A 22148-nucleotide genomic window follows, 5' to 3' on the forward strand; every position below is an offset into this window, starting at 1 on the left:
CATTAAAAGCTTCTGTCCTTTGGGCTAAACTCTAGATCCGTTTTCTTCAGCGGTTTTGACTTACTGTTCCGCCCTGGACAGTTCATCATACAAACCTGGCCCGAGCTCTCTTGAGTACACTGTGTGTTTTATAACTGATAACTGCCCTCTCCCACAGCAGGGAGGCAATAACAATAAAGCACTGAAGCAATTTATCTGGAGATTATCATGAAAATATATGGTTTTCTGTCGTAAAGAGTCAGAGGAATTGAGAGAGTGAGAGCGAAAGAGACATTATCCGTAATGAAACAGTTTATGAATGAAACCAGCACGGCTTCCTACAGATTACTCCCCCTCTCTCTGAGAATGAAAGTTTGACGAGACGGTAAATGGCATTGAAACCAGCAGTGATGCAGGTATTATTTTTTTTTTTCCTGTGAAGTTGTTTCGTGCTGTCTTAGCTCATGAATCACAGCTGTGTTCAGTATGCAGAGAACAGACTTCATCTGTGTTTTCTGTAGAATGGTTTTAACCAGAGATCTGAGATAAACGCATGACCTCCCTCTTCTTTAGGCTCTTTCATCTCTGCTCTAGCAGATGAGAGCTCATTTATGAGGTACGCTGTGGATCTCCTGCGTGTACTAATTTAAATCACATGTTTTTTGGGTTTTTTTTTTGCACAAGTATCATTCACACTCATGAATGCAGTCAGAATGGCTGTGTAGTTTTATAGTGTTTTGGCTTCAATCTCTACCACTTCTATTCAAGGTCTGTGCAGAGAATATGATGTACTCACACTTGGCCCATATTGTCTCAGAATAGGTAATTTTCCTTAAAAAAAAAAGAGAGAGTTTTAGCTTGTACAATTTTGAAAGTAAATCTGCAGTAGTGTATGTTTTAGAAATCTGTGTGAGCTGCAGCAGCATTTTTTGTAAATGTATTTACAAATGTATAGACTAAATGACATAATTTATATAAGATTTATATAGCTTAAACAAATATATATTGTATACGCTTATACATCTTAAAATTATTGGTTGACCGATATGAGATTTTTAAATGGTCGATGCCAATATTGAGAAATCAAACTGGCCGATATAATTCATGTAATTTCAGTAAATGAGAGACATGCAGAAAATTGGTGAAACTAAATGAACATTTATTATGCCTAAATATTTATTAAAACCAAAATTTAAAACATGTAAACAATTGAGGTAACAATTAGTGTAGCCTTTCCTTTTCTTTTGCTGAAACATCTACAAAAAATAAATAAAATGTAAACAAATAAAATGTAAACAACAGAGGTAACACTTAAATGAACAAGGTTTAGTGCACCCTTTCTAAAAATCATAATTAATGAACAAATTAATATTCATAAATTAATGTCAAAAATAGTATGTGTAATTCCATGTATTGTATGTACAATAACCATGCATATATAGTTTACCGAGCAGCAGGTTGTTTTAATTATGGTATGGGATAGTTGGTTAATAATAAAAATATATGTCTCTGATCTGTTTCTTTTTGCTTGTCTGTTTCATTGTAAAAAATAATACAAGCCTGCAGGCGTATAATTACATGCTTGGTTATCAGCATATAGCAGCATTAATTAAGACCGGTGTTCTGACAAATAATGCTACCTATCAGATTATGCTACAACACTGTATTTATCCTACTGTAAGGGTAGGTTTAGGGTTGGGGTAGCACTTTTTGCTATCGAATTATGCTACCATCTGTTTTAATGGGAGGTAGCAAAATCTGACAGGGTAGCACAAATCTTCAGAACACCGGAATATATGAAAAGGTAAACTACACACGATATTACACCAATCATGTGCAATCAAATACAGCGGATATTCCTGAATAAACATATAAAGGAATTCAAATGTATTATTATTACAAGAGTTCTCGTGTCGACCCAGCTTTCTTTCTGGAGTGCACCGGCTTTTGAGTCCACCGGAAAACAGCGTCTTGTTTAGAAGTACCCGAGAACAATGTGCATATCTGAGGAAGAGCCAGTCACGGGATTTTTGATTGTTTGTGAGGTAAACACGGTTTAATTTTTGTTTGAATTTGTTCATATCACATCTGTGTCTCCCACCGGAGCTACCGCAGGACTGCGGATCTGATGTCTCATGGTACGTTTGAATAAGACTTTGCTGCACACCGGAGTGTTATTGTATGTAACACAACGTAGCATCAAGTTAGAAAGTGAATGACGATTGGTAATTTTACTGTCTGTCAGGTGCTGGCTTCACATCTGAGTGGCTTGTCTTAAAGAGGAAGCATAAATGCAAGCGATATGGTGTCTTAATCCTTTTTGAAAAGCATCAGCCACACAGAAACACTTATCGGCCGATGCCGATATTTAAAAAATTCGAAATATTGCCCGATATATCGGCCAGGACGATATATCGGACGACCACTACTTAAAATAAATGTAAATGTTTATTAATTCATATTTGAATGTTTAATCAATGTCATGAAACAATTTATACATATGCATATGTATGCATTGTTTATAATAATTAATATATTAATTCATATGTTTGATAAAAATGTATTTATGTATATATTATAATTTTAAAAATATATTTTTAATATTCAATATAAAACACTTTGCTGTACAAATCTTTGATAAGATAGGTAACAAGTTGTATATTTATTTTTGCTTAATTAAATGTGCAGTGGCATCAAAGTGGCACACTGAGCATTGCTATATTGTTTATAGCTGTACGAAACCGGGTTATCCAGCACTGCCACTGTTACTACGGCATGCCAACAACATCCCTGGGGCCAACCAGAGTGGAGCAGAGGGCATTAGAGAATGCCATTTAGAACTGGCATCAGCCTCTTCTGCACTTCCAGCCAGAAAAAAAGCTTTTCTCCTTGTTCTTATTCACTCATATCCACATGGATGCTACACTTGAGGCATTATATTACTTGCTTATGCTGTTTCCAGATCAGTGTCCTTTGCATTTGCCAGCAGGATTTGATAGCCTGCAATTATCATGTCAAGTGTTTGGCCAGAACACAACCGATGATGGTTTTTATAAAGGTGTGAAGTAGGATAACGTATCTTTTATTTTCTTTAAAGAGGTGGATAGTATGTTCTCTGTAACAATCGTGTTAGGAGACACTTATGTTTCTAATCAAGGCAACAAATCCTGCGCTGTCATCCCATGTGGAGTCTAGTTGAACAGTGTTTTAGAGCATGTATGACTAAAGACCATATTGAAGTCATTAGTTTTAGATATGATGTAATTAAACTAAATCCCTTTAAAGGACTGAAGCACTGACTCAACAGTGCACACTCTATTAAAAGAACATTTAATCATTAATCTCAGGGGAGACTAATTCAGCTCTCACTCGTTGCCAGGAAATTTAGGGGAAGTTCAGTCTGTTAATAGTTTTGATAGGTGCACGCTCATCGTGTTTTTGAAGAGTTTCCAGGAATACCTCCACATCTAAAACTCTCTCTGTGTGTCGTATTAAGTTTAAAAGCCTTAGAGATATATGTGCAGACATTCAGCAGCTGTTAATGACTACCTAAATTTAGACCCAGCAGCCCGTGTACAGCAACTGTCCAGTCCAGATAAGCCTGACCAGTCCTGGGCATTTAACACAGATCTTCTCCATCTCTGCCTAACATAATATTGGTTCTGTTCTTCTGCTTTCATGACAGCTCTCATGTATTGAAATGAAGCACAGTGTGAATAGATGCTCGCAGTAGTGATGTTTCTGTGGGGTATTCATGAGTTGTTCAGACTCCATCTGTCTGAGAGCAGCACAAGTTTGAAGAATGAGATTCTGCGATGGCAGTGAGCAGAGCACTGACTGAGGCCAAAACTTTCCTAATCCCTCCACGAGTTTTAGACTTGGTTACAGTCCAAAATCATAAAAGAAACAAAAAAGAACTGCTAATAGTTTGTTTTCCATTTCCCTCTTTTTTTTCTTTCCTTGTTCCTTTCCTTCTCCATTTCCATCTCCCTTTCCCTTCCCTTCTTTGTTCCCATTTGCGGTTCCTTTCCCTGTTCCATTCCATTCTCGTGTTCCATTTCCCTGTTACTTCTGCCTTTCACTTTCACTGTTCAGTTTTTCCTTGTTCACTCCCCTTTCCCTCTTTCCTTACATTTTCCATCTCCCTTTACCTTCTTTTCTTTCCATTTTCCTTCATGTTTCCTTTCCTTGTAGTCTTTCTCTGTTCTTTTATCCTTTTCCTGGTTCCTTTTCATCTTCTCTTTCCTTTTTCCTTTTCATTTCCTTTTTCTGTTCCAATTTATTTATCATTTTTTACCTGTTCCTTTTTTTCCTTTCCTTGTTCCCTTCCCTCTTTCCTATCCTGTCCTTTATTTCCTCTTTTCTTTCTTTTTTACTCTTTTCCTCTCCATTTTTCCTTCTCTTCTTCTTCCTATTTTCCTTTCCTTTCAGTTTCATCTTTCTTTTCCAAATCCGTCTTGTTTCTTTCTCCTTCCCTTTCCCTGACTCACCTTTCCTCTCTCTGCCTTTGATGTGCTTGGATGTGTGTATGTGTCCAATGTGTTTGAGCATATTAGTGTGCGTACACAGTCTCTGTGTGTGATTGGCATTGCTGCGTCAGCGAGCTTGAAGCTGGATTCTGTGCAGAGGTCAGTGGTAGTATGACAGCAGGGTGATGGGAGTCTAACTAGAGAAGGTGACAGGTGGACATATTGCTTTTTGTAATCTGACAGGCATGCTGCAGACAGTCCACATCACTCTGGCTGTCCGCTCCAGCTCAGAGCAAACAGTAATGCTAAAAGGAGGAGGAGAGTAAAAGAACAGCTCCACACCACAGCAACACAGAGCCTGAGAAACGATTCAGCATGCAGACAGTCAAGCCTTCCAGATGCCTGCTTACAATCCCACGGCAGACCTCAGGTGTGTACACAGCTGCTTGTCAGGACATACCTCAGTCACTGTAGGCTTTTGCTGTCACCGAAAAAAAGCATAATTCTGGATTTTCTCTGTGAGTGTGTACATGCGTTCATGCTCATACTTGAAAACACTCCCCTAAATCCCCTCGAGTGCTGTGGCATGACTCGTCACACTGAAGTTGGGCAGATGAGAGACAGATGGTATCGTTGGGCTCTCCCCGACACAAAGCCAGGATCCAGTCTGTCTCCTTTGGGTTTCGACAACCGGCTACCCCAGCCTGTGACTCAGGACCCCCTGGAGACAGATGTCGAGGGTCCCTGAGTGCAGGGTGGAGCCCAGCACATATGGGAGGAATTCAGTTGTACTTTACACTCAGCATTTTCAAATTACGCCAGCCAGTTGGCAGGAATGTGTGCCCTGTTGCTTTGTGTGTATTAGTGCCGGTGAGTGTGTGCTATGCTGGCATTGCTATTACTGGTGTAAGGCTTGAGATATTTTTAGAGTGGCCTTCAGAATTAAGCCCATTCAGTTATGTGTCACGTGCTAGTTTCTGTCAGCAAAAGGCCTCTATCGGTATTCATATGCTCACACACAGACATATACAGTACATACATAGGGTCTGTTCCAAAACCTAGTGAGCTGCCTACTTCCTACATAGGCTGCTGCCTTCTAAAGCAGTATCTTAATAGAAATGGAGCCTTACAAGTTGCTAATTCAGAATGTCAGGCTCTACATATGTCAGGTTTAAGTCCTCCTGGAAAGTTCATATTTACAAGTTGGGAAGTTGTAATTATGACATGAGGTGCATTCCAGTCACTCTGGTCAGAGCAAGATGGCATTGTACCTTATGTACATTTTGCTCAACTTTATGTAGTCTGTTTCGTACTGTATAGTGTGATGTCTTTAATTGGAGTTGCCAAACAACTTTTGGCATTGCACTGACTTTAGAAAGAAGATTGCTGAATTAAATATTTTGATGGTCATGTGACCAGTATTTAATTTAAAACTCCTGTTTTGAAAATGTATAGCATAATACATTGCTTTACGTGTTTAACAAATAGTAGGCAGTATAATGTTGAATGTGCTGTGCAGAATTCAGGGAGTAGTAAACCTGTTCTGAACATAGCTATTGTAAACCAAAATTACTCCGAGATAAAGGCTTATGTTAAACTTCCAAAACAATCCTCAACCCAACCCCTCTTCTCTAACACGGAAACAAAACAAGCGCACATGCCTGGCATGCACAGATCTCTTGTGACTCAGTAACTCGAAGCTTTATAGGGCCGTATCACCCACCTGTCTGAGCCTGAACATTTCTGCCTGCGGTTCTGCCAGCTAGCACCTCCTCAGGAGAGGAGCAAGCGCTAGCGTTCAAAGCCAGCGGCACAGCATCACTCCACATATATTCACTGATCTGCTGTTGGAGTGCCATTTGTGCTTTTAGACCCCATGCTGTTTATTTTATCACTGTCTTCGGTCAATATTATGAGTTAGATGTCTAGAAATTTAAATCACAAAAAGCTATCGTTTGATTCTCGGACTGTGTTTTTCCACTGTGCCATAGCGCTATCAGCAGACACTACCATAGATAACCTAATTATGTCATGATGTCAGGGCAATCAGGAAATTAGCCATAATATGATATATCTACTTGGTCTTGCTCAGTAATCGTCTGCTCTATCAGGTTGCTGGGTTAATGTTTTCTTTCGCCTGCTGTAGGGGCATGTTTATAGCAGTGGTCATATGCTGTGGATCCTCCATAGGCTACCATGTGAAACTCCTCTAATTATCCATGTACAGCTGGAAACTGGACACCTGCTTGTTGGAATTGCAACATCTCTCTGTGACTAACTAATCTAAAGGTTAACTGAACGAAAAGTGGATAGTTAATGCATTAGGCATCACGTTAATGCATTAGGTATCACGAACTAACAATTAACTTTTTTACAGCATTTATTAATCTACACTGTAAAAAATTTATTGTCAAATTAACAGTAACTTACTGGCAACAATTATCCAGTAGTTGCTGTATTTCATTCAACAGTAAAATTACTGTAACACTAACTACAGTACTGTTTAGCTTACTGTAAAATTTATTACAACATTTTACTGTATTTTTTTACCATGTCAAAGTACAGTATTACACTGTTGATTTTTAATAATACTGTATAGTATTATACAGTTATGAAATGTTAATTTAATTTATTTTATAGTGCTACTGTATAACCTTTATAATTTGTAGAAAACCTGTAAAATTGCTATTTCAACTGTTGATGGGAAATAGGAAAAAGAACAAATATTAATTTATAAATACACTATAGTAAATATGCTATCTAATCTAATATAACAGTATTGTTTTATTTATACACACACACACACACACACACACATATATATATACAGTATATTATGAAATAACCTTTATCAAGATTAATAAATGTTTGTTTGTTGTTGGCTAATGTTGTTACGTGGGTTACACTAGCCCATCTAGAACAGTTTTTACCCAGTAAACTACTGTACATTTTCTAAATGGAAAATATTTCAGCAGGGGAAAAATTTGTAAAATAATGTGAAGAAGAAATTGCTTCATTGCTTTCTCCATCAGTTGTGGTTTTTAATCCTGAAACAAGTGCTACTGTGTGATGTCACAAAAGGACCTGTTCGTGGAACACCGCTAGTTGGAAGCCAAATTTGGATTCTACATTAGAGTGAGAAACATTCACTTTCATTTCATGTCCCTAAAGCCAGGCTCAGACTTCTGTAGTTTTAAAATCCCAACCGATTATGAAATCTGGTTGCAGCACACACATAAGGAGAATCTTCACAGATTTTCTTCCCTCAAATCTTAAACATGCACACACTACAAGATTTGAAAATCGTGGTGCATAACACACTACCAGATATTGTTAAGATAAGCATGCCAGAGGGAGCGCCTCACGTGATCTCACACAGTAGATCATCATTGACGTTTCAGCAACTAATGTTTGCATATGTTAACTAGGCGATTTCACTCCAGTGCTTCTCTTTGTCCTTACAGCTGTGGTAGGTTTTCGACACATTATACAGACAGTCATGTTATTGCAAAACTTCCACAAGCAGTTTCCTCCATTTCCACTATCCAACGACCCATACAGCAGCTTATTTTGCGGTCGCACATTGGCTATTGTGAAACTACTGACGTAATCATTGCTGTGATCATCCCGATTTAAAGTCCTAATATCAAACATGTTTGATATATTAATATCAAACATGTTTGATATTAATCGGGGCGACCCCGATTTGTGTTTGAGCAGATTGGGAGGTGCAAAATTCGAGCTGTACATGCCTCACATAACCAAATAATCCACAGCAAACATTGGAACCCACCGAGGCCCTTGACAAGATTTTTTTCTCCGACTCTCGGGAGGGGAAAATTAGGGATAAATCGGCCTAAAACTGCTGCAGTGTGAGCCTGGCTTTAGACACAAAATGCCTTTCTCTACAGGAAGCTGTGTTAATGATCACAATAAGTGTGCTGGTCCTTTTACTGCTCAAGGTTCTTCTGTTCGTATTTCTATCAAATTATCTTTTGTGCCCGCCTCAACTTAAAAATTAGAGAACTAGAGGGTATATTGTGTCAGATATTTTTACAGTGCCGTGTAAAGCACATTTCTCACGGCAGAGGAGGCAGACACCTGTACTGCTGTTCTTTTATTTGTTTCAAGTTAAATGTCAACTGTTATTAAGTGCCTAACGGGGCTGTAGCAGATTGTTCTGGACTGTGAGGTATATCTTTACGATTCCTGTCACTGTTCGTCTTAGATAAGTTTGGCTTTTTCCTACATGAATGATGCTCTTTTACTGCACGGCACCCATGGTTATTGGTGGAGGACACGCGTTATTCATGTTCTTTTCAAGCAGATAAAATATGATACGAGTGGTGATGAATGAGCCACCTTTGTCGAAGCACTTTAATGATTTCGATTATTGATTTAATTAGTATAGTAACTAATGATGGGTCCATTTCAAAGCCATTTTTCTATCCTGTAACCTTCACACCTGGTCGCTTGCTCACCAGTTACTGTTAAAAGAGCAAAACTCATTAAAAACTCTAACCCCGGTTAATCATCCCCAATTCTATTTTCAAGGCCTTTCATCACCACATGCAGCCCCTGATGGATAATGGGACTCTTCGTGGACTGCATTGGACAAAAGATCCTTCTCACTGAATGGTTAACATAGACTTTCATTTTCAGTTTGAAAGGTTGACTTCAATTATTTTTGCAGAGGTGTTAGCCTGGCATGAAAAAAACAGCGGCAGTCTCGTGGCGGTGCATTATATGCATTGAAAGCTGAACAAATGTGTTTCAGTCGAGGTCAAGGTCAAAGTGGCTTTCCTCCGAGCCCCGTTCCCCTGGAGAAAGGGGCAACTGGGCATGTTTGCATGCTCTAATCCCATCTAATGGGCCGCACCAGCTGCTAAGAAGGGACAGTTGTGCTTCGTGCCGCCTTGGTCCCCATCAGCCCTCATCGTCAAGCTGTGGGAATGTGGAGCTGGGGAATTCTTCCCCACCTGTCTCCCTTCACAGGCGGCCCTGCCAAACGCATCATGGCTAAATTTAGCTTGTGTGTTGGAGGCTGAGGGGAAGGGCACATGGGGGAGGAGGTCTGAAGTGCCAGACCTGGTTGGGGGTGGGTATAAATAAACAGAGGGCTGGGTGGCAGGAGTGGGCGCCGATGCTGAGATTCAACAGCCTTCTCGTTCAAGCCAAGCCTTCGGCGCTGAACTCTGCTGACGGGGAGTGCCAGCGTATCTTGGCCCTAGGTCTGACAAGCGGTGTTGCGTGTTTGCAGTGTAGGCTGCTTTGGTGAATGGGAGTGTTGTAGTTTTGTCACATCACGTTGTTCGATTGCAGTGTCGACAGATGTTTACTCATTAACAAATGGCTATATAGGCTTAAAAGAACTCAAACTGTGGGAAAAGCAGGTTGTGAGCAGAAAACATCAATCTTAGTTCATTTATATTGAGGGATGGGTATTTAAAACCTGCTGTTATTCAGAATTTGTTCTATTAAGTAAAAGTTTGGATCCTAATTTTGCACTGACATTTAATGTTTTGCAAAATCATTCATATTTTAGCTCAGATGTGATCTTGCAGATAAATTATATTCGTGGTTGGAGACAAAGGATGGGTGCCACGAAATTATACAAATTGGAGCTGGGGCAATAAATGCATTCATTTCTGTGATTAATGTAGACTGTTTAGTATGTAAATAATAATAATAGTTTTTTTCATCATTTTTGTATGTATTTCTGATTACAAGTTTGTAACCTATCATGTAACCCATAAATTCAATTAAATTTAGGGAAGTTTGTGATTTCAGATGCAGCCAAATTGTATAGTTACTGGGTTTGTATTAGGGTTGTGAATCTATAAAAAAAAAAATACAAAAAATAAATGAAAGTATTTTATATATCTGACCTGGAATGTTTATATATTTAAGATTATTAATGGATTCACTGCCATAATAAAAACCCAGTAACTAGACAGTTTGTCAGCATCTGAAAATCACATGCTTCCCTAGTATATAGTAGGTGGAAAAACAATGTGAAAAGAGTGGTTTTCACAGTACTACTACAAATTTACAGTATTCACAAAACAATAAGCAAAAGGTAACCAGATGACCAACTACTTGTGAGGAGATTCTAAAGTGTGCATCCAGTGGACCCTTTACTATCCAATAGGCCCTGGGAGAGGATTTACTGAATGGCAGTGAAGTGACAACTGATGCTGGTAGGTCATGTGATAGTGACAACAGGGCGAATGTAGTACATCAAGATTCCATCATACTATATAGAAAATATTTTATTAAAGGGGTCATATGACATTGCTAAAAAGAAGTGTATTTGGTGTAATGAAATGTTTATGCGGTTTAAGGTAAAAAAAAAAAAAATACATTTTCCACATACTGTACATTGTTTCTCCTCTATGCCCCTCCTTTCTGAAACGCAAATTTTTACAAAACTCATTGGTCTGAAAAGCTTATAGATGTGCTCTGATTGGCCAGCTATCCAGTGCGTTGTGATTGGCCGAATACCTCAAGCGTGTGATGGAAATGTTACGCCCCTTACCATACTCTGATGCCCTGTCCGGCCAGAGTGACGAGACAAAAACATTAAAACCCATTATAAACAAGGCATCTTTTACGCATTGCGCAGCGTAAACATAAAACCATGTCTGCATTCGTGATCAGAGAAATGACAAACAACAAGCGCTACTCTACACTGCTTAAAACTCTCGTTCGAATCGTCAGTGGCAAATGCTTTAATATAAAAAAAACAATTTAGTTACAGTCTGTGAGTTAGAACAGCCGGCATTGTAGTCTACTCTACCAGGATCAGGAAACAGTCCTCCATAAAATGTGCTGCACACATCTGAATATTTGGGTTGAACGGTTCTGGAACAGTTGTAAATACAACTTAACCACCGATTTCTAGTGGTGTCCTCTTTTGAAAGGCCAAAGTTTCGCTTTCAGGCTGGGCTAGAGTGAGCGTTGGCGGATTCGACGAAGGAGTGGCCGGCGGGCTTGCGGCAACCATATGTGATGACCCTGGGCCGGACTCCGCTTAGTCCACGGTGAAAGCCGATCCAGCGATCCACAGCACAAAGTTGATGTATTTCCTCAGCAACCACCACGGATCAGCTCTAGGCATGACAAAGCGGATATAGTCCTCTTTTGGAAGGCCAACCAAAGTAGTTGATGTATTTCCTCAGCAACCACCACGGATCAGCTCTAGGCATGACAAAGCGGATATAGTCCTCTTTTGGAAGGCCAACCAAAGTAGTTTAGCTTTCACAACGAAACACAGCACCTTCACGACATGGTGGCAGCAACAATACTACAGCAAGAATAAAAGTTATGCCTTCTTTCTTTGTGTAAACATTTGGGCGGCGTTATGCAAATCTTCCCATATCATGACGTAGACATGTGGGGGCGTATTAGAACGAGCCGTTTTAGGTAGGCGTGGTTGTCTCTTAGCTTTTATAAAGAATAACTCTTTGGATTTGAGACTTTAGTCTTTGCAACTTTACAGATCTTTATGCAGCACCAAGAGCTTGTAACACTCCAAAGAGAAAGGAAAAATTCCGATTTAAAGTCCTAATATCAAACATGTTTGATATATTAATATCAAACATGTTTGATATTAATCGGGGCGACCCCGATTTGTGTTTGAGCAGATTGGGAGGTGCAAAATTCGAGCTGTACATGCCTCACATAACCAAATAATCCACAGCAAACATTGGAACCCACCGAGGCCCTTGACAAGATTTTTTTCTCCGACTCTCGGGAGGGGAAAATTAGGGATAAATCGGCCTAAAACTGCTGCAGTGTGAGCCTGGCTTTAGACACAAAATGCCTTTCTCTACAGGAAGCTGTGTTAATGATCACAATAAGTGTGCTGGTCCTTTTACTGCTCAAGGTTCTTCTGTTCGTATTTCTATCAAATTATCTTTTGTGCCCGCCTCAACTTAAAAATTAGAGAACTAGAGGGTATATTGTGTCAGATATTTTTACAGTGCCGTGTAAAGCACATTTCTCACGGCAGAGGAGGCAGACACCTGTACTGCTGTTCTTTTATTTGTTTCAAGTTAAATGTCAACTGTTATTAAGTGCCTAACGGGGCTGTAGCAGATTGTTCTGGACTGTGAGGTATATCTTTACGATTCCTGTCACTGTTCGTCTTAGATAAGTTTGGCTTTTTCCTACATGAATGATGCTCTTTTACTGCACGGCACCCATGGTTATTGGTGGAGGACACGCGTTATTCATGTTCTTTTCAAGCAGATAAAATATGATACGAGTGGTGATGAATGAGCCACCTTTGTCGAAGCACTTTAATGATTTCGATTATTGATTTAATTAGTATAGTAACTAATGATGGGTCCATTTCAAAGCCATTTTTCTATCCTGTAACCTTCACACCTGGTCGCTTGCTCACCAGTTACTGTTAAAAGAGCAAAACTCATTAAAAACTCTAACCCCGGTTAATCATCCCCAATTCTATTTTCAAGGCCTTTCATCACCACATGCAGCCCCTGATGGATAATGGGACTCTTCGTGGACTGCATTGGACAAAAGATCCTTCTCACTGAATGGTTAACATAGACTTTCATTTTCAGTTTGAAAGGTTGACTTCAATTATTTTTGCAGAGGTGTTAGCCTGGCATGAAAAAAACAGCGGCAGTCTCGTGGCGGTGCATTATATGCATTGAAAGCTGAACAAATGTGTTTCAGTCGAGGTCAAGGTCAAAGTGGCTTTCCTCCGAGCCCCGTTCCCCTGGAGAAAGGGGCAACTGGGCATGTTTGCATGCTCTAATCCCATCTAATGGGCCGCACCAGCTGCTAAGAAGGGACAGTTGTGCTTCGTGCCGCCTTGGTCCCCATCAGCCCTCATCGTCAAGCTGTGGGAATGTGGAGCTGGGGAATTCTTCCCCACCTGTCTCCCTTCACAGGCGGCCCTGCCAAACGCATCATGGCTAAATTTAGCTTGTGTGTTGGAGGCTGAGGGGAAGGGCACATGGGGGAGGAGGTCTGAAGTGCCAGACCTGGTTGGGGGTGGGTATAAATAAACAGAGGGCTGGGTGGCAGGAGTGGGCGCCGATGCTGAGATTCAACAGCCTTCTCGTTCAAGCCAAGCCTTCGGCGCTGAACTCTGCTGACGGGGAGTGCCAGCGTATCTTGGCCCTAGGTCTGACAAGCGGTGTTGCGTGTTTGCAGTGTAGGCTGCTTTGGTGAATGGGAGTGTTGTAGTTTTGTCACATCACGTTGTTCGATTGCAGTGTCGACAGATGTTTACTCATTAACAAATGGCTATATAGGCTTAAAAGAACTCAAACTGTGGGAAAAGCAGGTTGTGAGCAGAAAACATCAATCTTAGTTCATTTATATTGAGGGATGGGTATTTAAAACCTGCTGTTATTCAGAATTTGTTCTATTAAGTAAAAGTTTGGATCCTAATTTTGCACTGACATTTAATGTTTTGCAAAATCATTCATATTTTAGCTCAGATGTGATCTTGCAGATAAATTATATTCGTGGTTGGAGACAAAGGATGGGTGCCACGAAATTATACAAATTGGAGCTGGGGCAATAAATGCATTCATTTCTGTGATTAATGTAGACTGTTTAGTATGTAAATAATAATAATAGTTTTTTTCATCATTTTTGTATGTATTTCTGATTACAAGTTTGTAACCTATCATGTAACCCATAAATTCAATTAAATTTAGGGAAGTTTGTGATTTCAGATGCAGCCAAATTGTATAGTTACTGGGTTTGTATTAGGGTTGTGAATCTATAAAAAAAAAAATACAAAAAATAAATGAAAGTATTTTATATATCTGACCTGGAATGTTTATATATTTAAGATTATTAATGGATTCACTGCCATAATAAAAACCCAGTAACTAGACAGTTTGTCAGCATCTGAAAATCACATGCTTCCCTAGTATATAGTAGGTGGAAAAACAATGTGAAAAGAGTGGTTTTCACAGTACTACTACAAATTTACAGTATTCACAAAACAATAAGCAAAAGGTAACCAGATGACCAACTACTTGTGAGGAGATTCTAAAGTGTGCATCCAGTGGACCCTTTACTATCCAATAGGCCCTGGGAGAGGATTTACTGAATGGCAGTGAAGTGACAACTGATGCTGGTAGGTCATGTGATAGTGACAACAGGGCGAATGTAGTACATCAAGATTCCATCATACTATATAGAAAATATTTTATTAAAGGGGTCATATGACATTGCTAAAAAGAAGTGTATTTGGTGTAATGAAATGTTTATGCGGTTTAAGGTAAAAAAAAAAAAAATACATTTTCCACATACTGTACATTGTTTCTCCTCTATGCCCCTCCTTTCTGAAACGCAAATTTTTACAAAACTCATTGGTCTGAAAAGCTTATAGATGTGCTCTGATTGGCCAGCTATCCAGTGCGTTGTGATTGGCCGAATACCTCAAGCGTGTGATGGAAATGTTACGCCCCTTACCATACTCTGATGCCCTGTCCGGCCAGAGTGACGAGACAAAAACATTAAAACCCATTATAAACAAGGCATCTTTTACGCATTGCGCAGCGTAAACATAAAACCATGTCTGCATTCGTGATCAGAGAAATGACAAACAACAAGCGCTACTCTACACTGCTTAAAACTCTCGTTCGAATCGTCAGTGGCAAATGCTTTAATATAAAAAAAACAATTTAGTTACAGTCTGTGAGTTAGAACAGCCGGCATTGTAGTCTACTCTACCAGGATCAGGAAACAGTCCTCCATAAAATGTGCTGCACACATCTGAATATTTGGGTTGAACGGTTCTGGAACAGTTGTAAATACAACTTAACCACCGATTTCTAGTGGTGTCCTCTTTTGAAAGGCCAAAGTTTCGCTTTCAGGCTGGGCTAGAGTGAGCGTTGGCGGATTCGACGAAGGAGTGGCCGGCGGGCTTGCGGCAACCATATGTGATGACCCTGGGCCGGACTCCGCTTAGTCCACGGTGAAAGCCGATCCAGCGATCCACAGCACAAAGTTGATGTATTTCCTCAGCAACCACCACGGATCAGCTCTAGGCATGACAAAGCGGATATCGTCCTCTTTTGGAAGGCCAACCAAAGTAGTTTAGCTTTCACAACGAAACACAGCACCTTCACGACATGGTGGCAGCAACAATACTACAGCAAGAATAAAAGTTATGCCTTCTTTCTTTGTGTAAACATTTGGGCGGCGTTATGCAAATCTTCCCATATCATGACGTAGACATGTGGGGGCGTATTAGAACGAGCCGTTTTAGGTAGGCGTGGTTGTCTCTTAGCTTTTATAAAGAATATCTCTTTGGATTTGAGACTTTAGTCTTTGCAACTTTACAGATCTTTATGCACCAAGAGCTTGTAACACTTCAATGAGAAAGGAAAAATTGAAAATCGCATCATATGGCCCCTTTAATGCTCACAAAGTAATTACTTGTTACAGTCACAGTTACAGTTCTAGGGGCAAAAGGGAAGTAACATTTTAAAGTAAAGGTTAGCAAAGGCAAAAAGAAAGGTTTGAACCATTCACAGTCTCAGCACTCAGTACACAAAATATGGATTTTTTTTTTTATAAACATAAATAACATACACTGCAAAAATAACTTCAAACAAACAATTAACAAAACAACAAACAAGAAAATACAAATAAACAGAACTCTTACATTACTTCCTACCTTGCAAATACAGGTGAAAATGAGAACAAAATAAAATGGCACCCATCGCTCTACTGCTCCAACACTCAATAACAGGTAGATGACTCACAGCTGTGCACTACAGCCAACACGCATTTAAGTTTGTTTTTTAAGTTTAACAGATAAGGCTGCACACTACAGCCATAACACCACATCTACGCTGAAGACCCATCAACAAGCGCACCACTCTGGGACTGGCAACATCTCAATGCTCTTGGGAGAAGGAATCTCTCACAGACGCGTTCTCTTGTCCTGCTTAAATGCTGGTTCCTCTTGACATTGATGAGGAGCAGCTGGTAGGTCCAATCACCTAGATTAGGACAGGGAGGAGCACAGAAAATAGGACAAACGTACAACAAAACTACAACTCCCAGCAGGCCGTTGGAACCACTGGCAGCATATAAATGAATGACATACACCATGATTATAAAACACAAATGCATACATCCTGGAATGTAACACTTATTTAAAAGAAGTACCTGCGATGCGATTTCGGACAGTCTGTGGTTTTCTATTGAATTGTCTGATTCGCAAACAAACAGCTTGTGTGAGCCAATTCTTAATTAATAAATTGGTCAAACACTTACAAACCAGTCTCAAACTTAAGAGTGATCAGTTTGGAGTGGATGTTGACTTGCTTTGCTCTAGTCGTGTTCTTCTTGAACTGAACAAAGAACTGTTAATGTGTTGAGTAGGTTTGGTGATCAATGTAATACAAATTTAACTCATTTATTTTAGCTCAGGTTTTTAGAGGGGGAATCAAATCTGAAGATTCAAGATCAACCTGATTGAACTGATTCCAAAATTGATACTTTACACTTTATCAACAGTCGTCCAGCGAGACGTTAACATCAGTATATCTTACCAATTTGAATATTTGTACTATCCCTGGCCAAAGGCTAATACATGCTTGTGATAATTTATAAGCTACGAGACTAAAAACTGGATCTGAGCAGAGTTTAACTTCAAAAATACAACACACGACAATGATTCTTATAAATGAAACAAAAGTTTATTGGCTATTCTAGATTACATTAAACTAAACTAATGAAAGCACACACACCCACACACACACACACATGCGGTTGAAAGGATGAGAATTTTAACGGAGTTCTGAGGAAGAGCCCAAAGTTCTAAATACTCGTTTTCTACGAGTATTTTAACTTCAACCTGAGAAAACTCATAAAAGCAGAGACTTGGCTTATGTTTACTGCTTAAGCTCAGTTCAGCACCCGCTCAGCAAGAGATGAAACGATTTTGCTTGTTACTTGCGTTTTAGTGACAGCTGAGCTGAGTTTTTCCAGTTGCTGGCTTTTCAGGGAATCCCAGCGCCTTTGATTGGTTGCTGATCTGTCGTTTGGATGACGTCTTTGGGAGAGCTCGGTGATGAATGGGGTTTCCTGGTGACGCAGAGGCTTTGGCAGTTCTTCTGAAAGAGTCTGAGTTTGCAAGACTTTAGGCTTTTGAAGATCTCTGGCAGTCACAAAGTTTCAAAGAAATTTTTGAGTTCTGGATGACCCGATCGCTTGATGGTGCAGCGTGTGTGCGCAACTTGGAGCGTGATTTAACACAAAGGCGAAAAGGCAAAGATCTGTTCGGACATTGGGTTTTTGATCCAGCTGCATAAGTCCGTCCCACTGGTCGTTGTTCCAATCAAATATTGGCTGCAGGGCAGGGCCACACCCATACTGTTCCTTTATCATGCATGGATCACATGCTTCCCGTGGGGAGTATTTCTGCACATTTTAATAACTTCTTATAAAGTGTCGTACAACACACACTGTTCAAAGTAACAGCTTTTCACTCATTTCAATGTTCTGGAAATAAAACAAGCATTCGTTCAACATCAAATAACAGGTCTCTGACATACACGTTAATAACCTTATCTACTAAAAAGGGTTATAAAGCATTGATTAAACTTCATAGGTTACAATAAACACATCAAGCATAGAAAGGCACGAAACATAATATAGTTATATTAAATATAGTGAATATAGTTGCCCTTTTATACTTTTAAATAATTTTAAATGATTGTCTTTCAAAATCGTCATGCAAGGTTCTGTTTCTTTTGTTGTAAGAAAAGAACGCGGGTCAGTTGGGTTTCAGAAAGGGCAGGAAGCAGGTGGTCAAGAGTCATGTGATAGTCACGTATAGATCCAGTGTTTGCAGGCCTGAGGGCGTCAGTTAATTTACTCGTCCTTTTCCTGTTGGATATAATAGTTCCATACATTGTGCGATCACGAGGTATCTCTCAACTATATGTTGTGAAATAACTTTTTTAGTTCTCGATACAAAAAGATCTCTGTTGTCTCCTGATGTGGATTAGTTTAGACCTCGTGATGAGTTGATTCAATGGCAAATCCATGTCTGTTCATGATAGAAATCCTACATCAATGTGATCAATGTAATTACTGACTGGTTGTGCGTATGTCATGTTTTTGTTTAAAATAATAGAACGATTAATGGAATCATCAATCAGCAACTGGAATCATTAAATGCCTTGCTGTTATCTATATAATAAAGCAAGAAATGCCCCATCAATACACTGATCTACAGTGTCCAAACTTTGTGAGACTCTCTTGTGGTCTCGTCAGAGGCTTTGACCCGCAGGAATTCAATCACAGCACAGTCATGCTACAGAGCAGCCTGGCCTGTCCCTTCTCAAAGGCACTCAGAGGAATAACAGGCCCAAATAAGAGAACCAATGGCCTACTTTATCTCCACAGCCCTTAAAAACCTGACATATCCTCTTTATTTTTAGGATGCACTCTGTGAGGAAACTCAGCCGTATGCAAACACAGACACTTCAAAGCTCCCTCACCCCTCCTCGCCTTTGCTTTCTTCTTTTTGATTATAAGGCCTTACATTGTTTTTATCTTGTTTTTCGTAATGTAAGAATATGCCATATCAGCTGCTTTGAGGCTTCTGCTCCGTGCTCTGAATCGCCTCAGAGGTAGAGCTCATTCTCGGGCTTCTAGTGTTAGTATTTTTTTCTCTCTTTTGTGATACAATCCAACTTGAACACTTGGATCGGCCTTCTGCCGTTGGGGATGGTACCCTCATGAACATGCTCTCTCGAGTCAGATCCAAAGAAACATTGCAGGGGCCCTAACAAACTGTTCAGTCATATGGGAATTTGTAAGGAGGGAAGCAGCTGCTCAAATATTATACATAAAATATTTATCTCGTTGAAGAATTCAGAAGTAATCATGTATTTTGGTCAGGTGCATATACTGCATACTTGAATTTCGAAAATTGCTTTTGTTGTGTACGCACATTCATGTTATTCCAAACCTATGACTTTTTTCTTTTGTGGAACACAAAAGGTGATATTTAGAAAAATGCACAAGCTGCATGTTTCCGTACAATTCATTGTATGAATAATATTCGTGAACAGAAGAAGAGAGCATGTGTGAGATATACAGAAAGGTGTTCTGGTGTTTCAGTTCTTCTACAATTTGTTAGGAGAAGTAAAATAGACTCAATGGAGACATTTCTGACATACAGTAAGAGTTTAGCGCTAAATAATGTGGATAGCATTGCTCAGATCATTTGGTCTTGCAAGAATTTAATGAGAAATGTTTGCATTCATTTTCATTGGAGACTTTGGTATCTTGGCAAATATGAGCACAGGCACATATGGGAGAGACATAAGGGAGATTACTGGACATTTCAGTAAAAGTCACCACTTGTTCTCTTTTTAATCTCAATGCTGTCTATGGAGAAACGATAGAGATGTTAAATAACATACTGCACTCTTTCCAAGAGAGGACCAATACTACAGTAAAACCCTTACACAATATCTTCCCTCCATCTATGTCATGTTCTGTTCATTTTCCAGGAGAAACTTGGCCCAATCAGTGAGATGAGAATCTCTGTTTGCAAAACAGGCTGCTGGTGGTGGATTTCTCATGTCTGTGGTGGTGGGGGTGGGGGCTGATGCTATCTGTAAGTGCTGTTGTCTGCAGTGAAACCCACGACTGTGGACTTTCATGGGTGAGTGACAGTCCAAAGCTTCAGGTGAGAGGATGATATGGATGTGTGGACTCTGTATTGGATTCTTAGTGTGGGCAGGTTATTGTAAGTAGGGGTATTATGATTTAATTTCAATTCTTTGCTTGTGTCATTGTAATGCATTCAGTTCTGTCTAATTTAATTGTTTTGGATCAGGGCTGCATTTATTTGATCAAAAATACAGTAATACTGTGAAATATTATTAAAATTTTAAATGACCGCTTTCTATTTTAATGTAATTTATAATGTAATTTAATTTTGTGATGGCAAAGCATTTCAGCAGCCATTGCTTTAGTCCTCAGCGTCACATAATTCTTCAGAAATCATTCTAATGCTGATTTGCTGCTCAAGAAATGTTTTATTATGATCAATATTGAAAACATTTGTGCAATTTTATTATTTTTGTGGAAACTGGTGCATTTTCATGATTGTTTGATCAATTGAAAGTTAAAAGAACAGCATTTATTTGAAATAAAAGTATTTTGTAACAATTAAAAATGTCAACAATTTGTATTACATTAAACAAATTGACAATATATCAGGCTTTATATTCACAGTCTCAAATATTTGCACATATAAAATGTATATAGTGAATAATCATCACTTAGCATATTTCAACCTCCATATATTCCAGAATATGCAGAATAAATTGCAACTGGGAAAGAGAACAAGAACAATAAGCTTACTTCCTTCAAATGGACGCACACAATTATGAATAATGATACTAAAATCAGTAGCATGAACTTTATTCACTTAAAATGATCTGAATCTTTTCTTCAAACTTGCGTTTGATGTGAAAACGTGCATGTAATCTGAAACAGCATCTATTATGCATTGAACATTATTATAATCATCATAATCGATTATTAAATACCATAATCTAAGCATTTAATCTTTTTTTACACCCCTAATTATAAGTGCAATTTCAGCTCTAAATTATGTCTTAAAATTTCCAACACATGTTTGCTCACAGGTTTAAAATGCGTGCACATGCATGATTAGTAAATGACACCCTTTGTTTGGCCTACATTGTGTTGTTTTTTTCGGCGACACAGGCAGTTAGCAAGAGCGCATGTTGCATGTTTTGTAATACAGTGCCGTGTTCTTGGAGACTGCAGGTGTGTCTGTTTGCGCCTGAGGTGTTCTTGAATGTTTATGTATTCTTGTGTTCTGCCATATGGGTGTTTCAGCATTTCTGCTGTCACACTTCACTAGTCCTGAACGGTGACTTCTCCGAGGATGAGGAATGTATCTGTGGCTCAGCAAACTACCCAATCACCTTCCTCTCTCGCTCTCTCACTTCCTCTCCCCAAGCAGAATGTGATAAGAGCAAACTGACGCGGTCCATCACTTTATCTTGTTCCTGCGCTTATCTGTGTAATATAAAACCATCTCTTATTTCTAAACAACTGACCCATCTGATAGGAGATGCATTGTGCTGTCAGTTGGTTTCAGTCTGGGAGAAATCTGTGAAATCAAGTGACAGGGTTGTCTAGGTGTAGTAAACAGGAAGTTAGTGTGTAGATAAATAATGTGAGAATCTGAAACTGAATAATACATGCTTTTTCTAATGACATATATTGACCAATTACATTTTTCATCATTACTAATCACTATTGGCATGTTTCCCAGAGGAGTTCTTGTTAATTGCTATTACGCAATGTTGTTGGATTGTTCGTATGAGTTTTATGGGAGATGGAGACCAAACGATGGAGGAAACAAGAGAGTGAGCGATTTATTTTTGTGTGCGCCAGATATAACAGCAGGCCATTCCTTAATATTTTCCTTCCTGTGTGAAGTTGTTTGATTACTGCTCATCCAAAGTCATGTGCACTCTATCAAATCAATGGCCAGCATATTGAGAGCTGATGTACTGAGGTAATTAGAGCTCTTAATTGTTTTCATCACTCACTGTGCAACTCTCTGAACCGCTAGCAGCTGCTTTGTCACCCTGTAAAGAGTCTGTAAAGAGTGTCCCTATCGAACAGGTACAG

Source organism: Sinocyclocheilus grahami, unplaced genomic scaffold, assembly GCF_001515645.1.
Source record: "Sinocyclocheilus grahami isolate Dianchi unplaced genomic scaffold, SAMN03320097.WGS_v1.1 scaffold558.1, whole genome shotgun sequence".
Classification (NCBI taxonomy): Eukaryota; Metazoa; Chordata; class Actinopteri; order Cypriniformes; family Cyprinidae; genus Sinocyclocheilus; species Sinocyclocheilus grahami.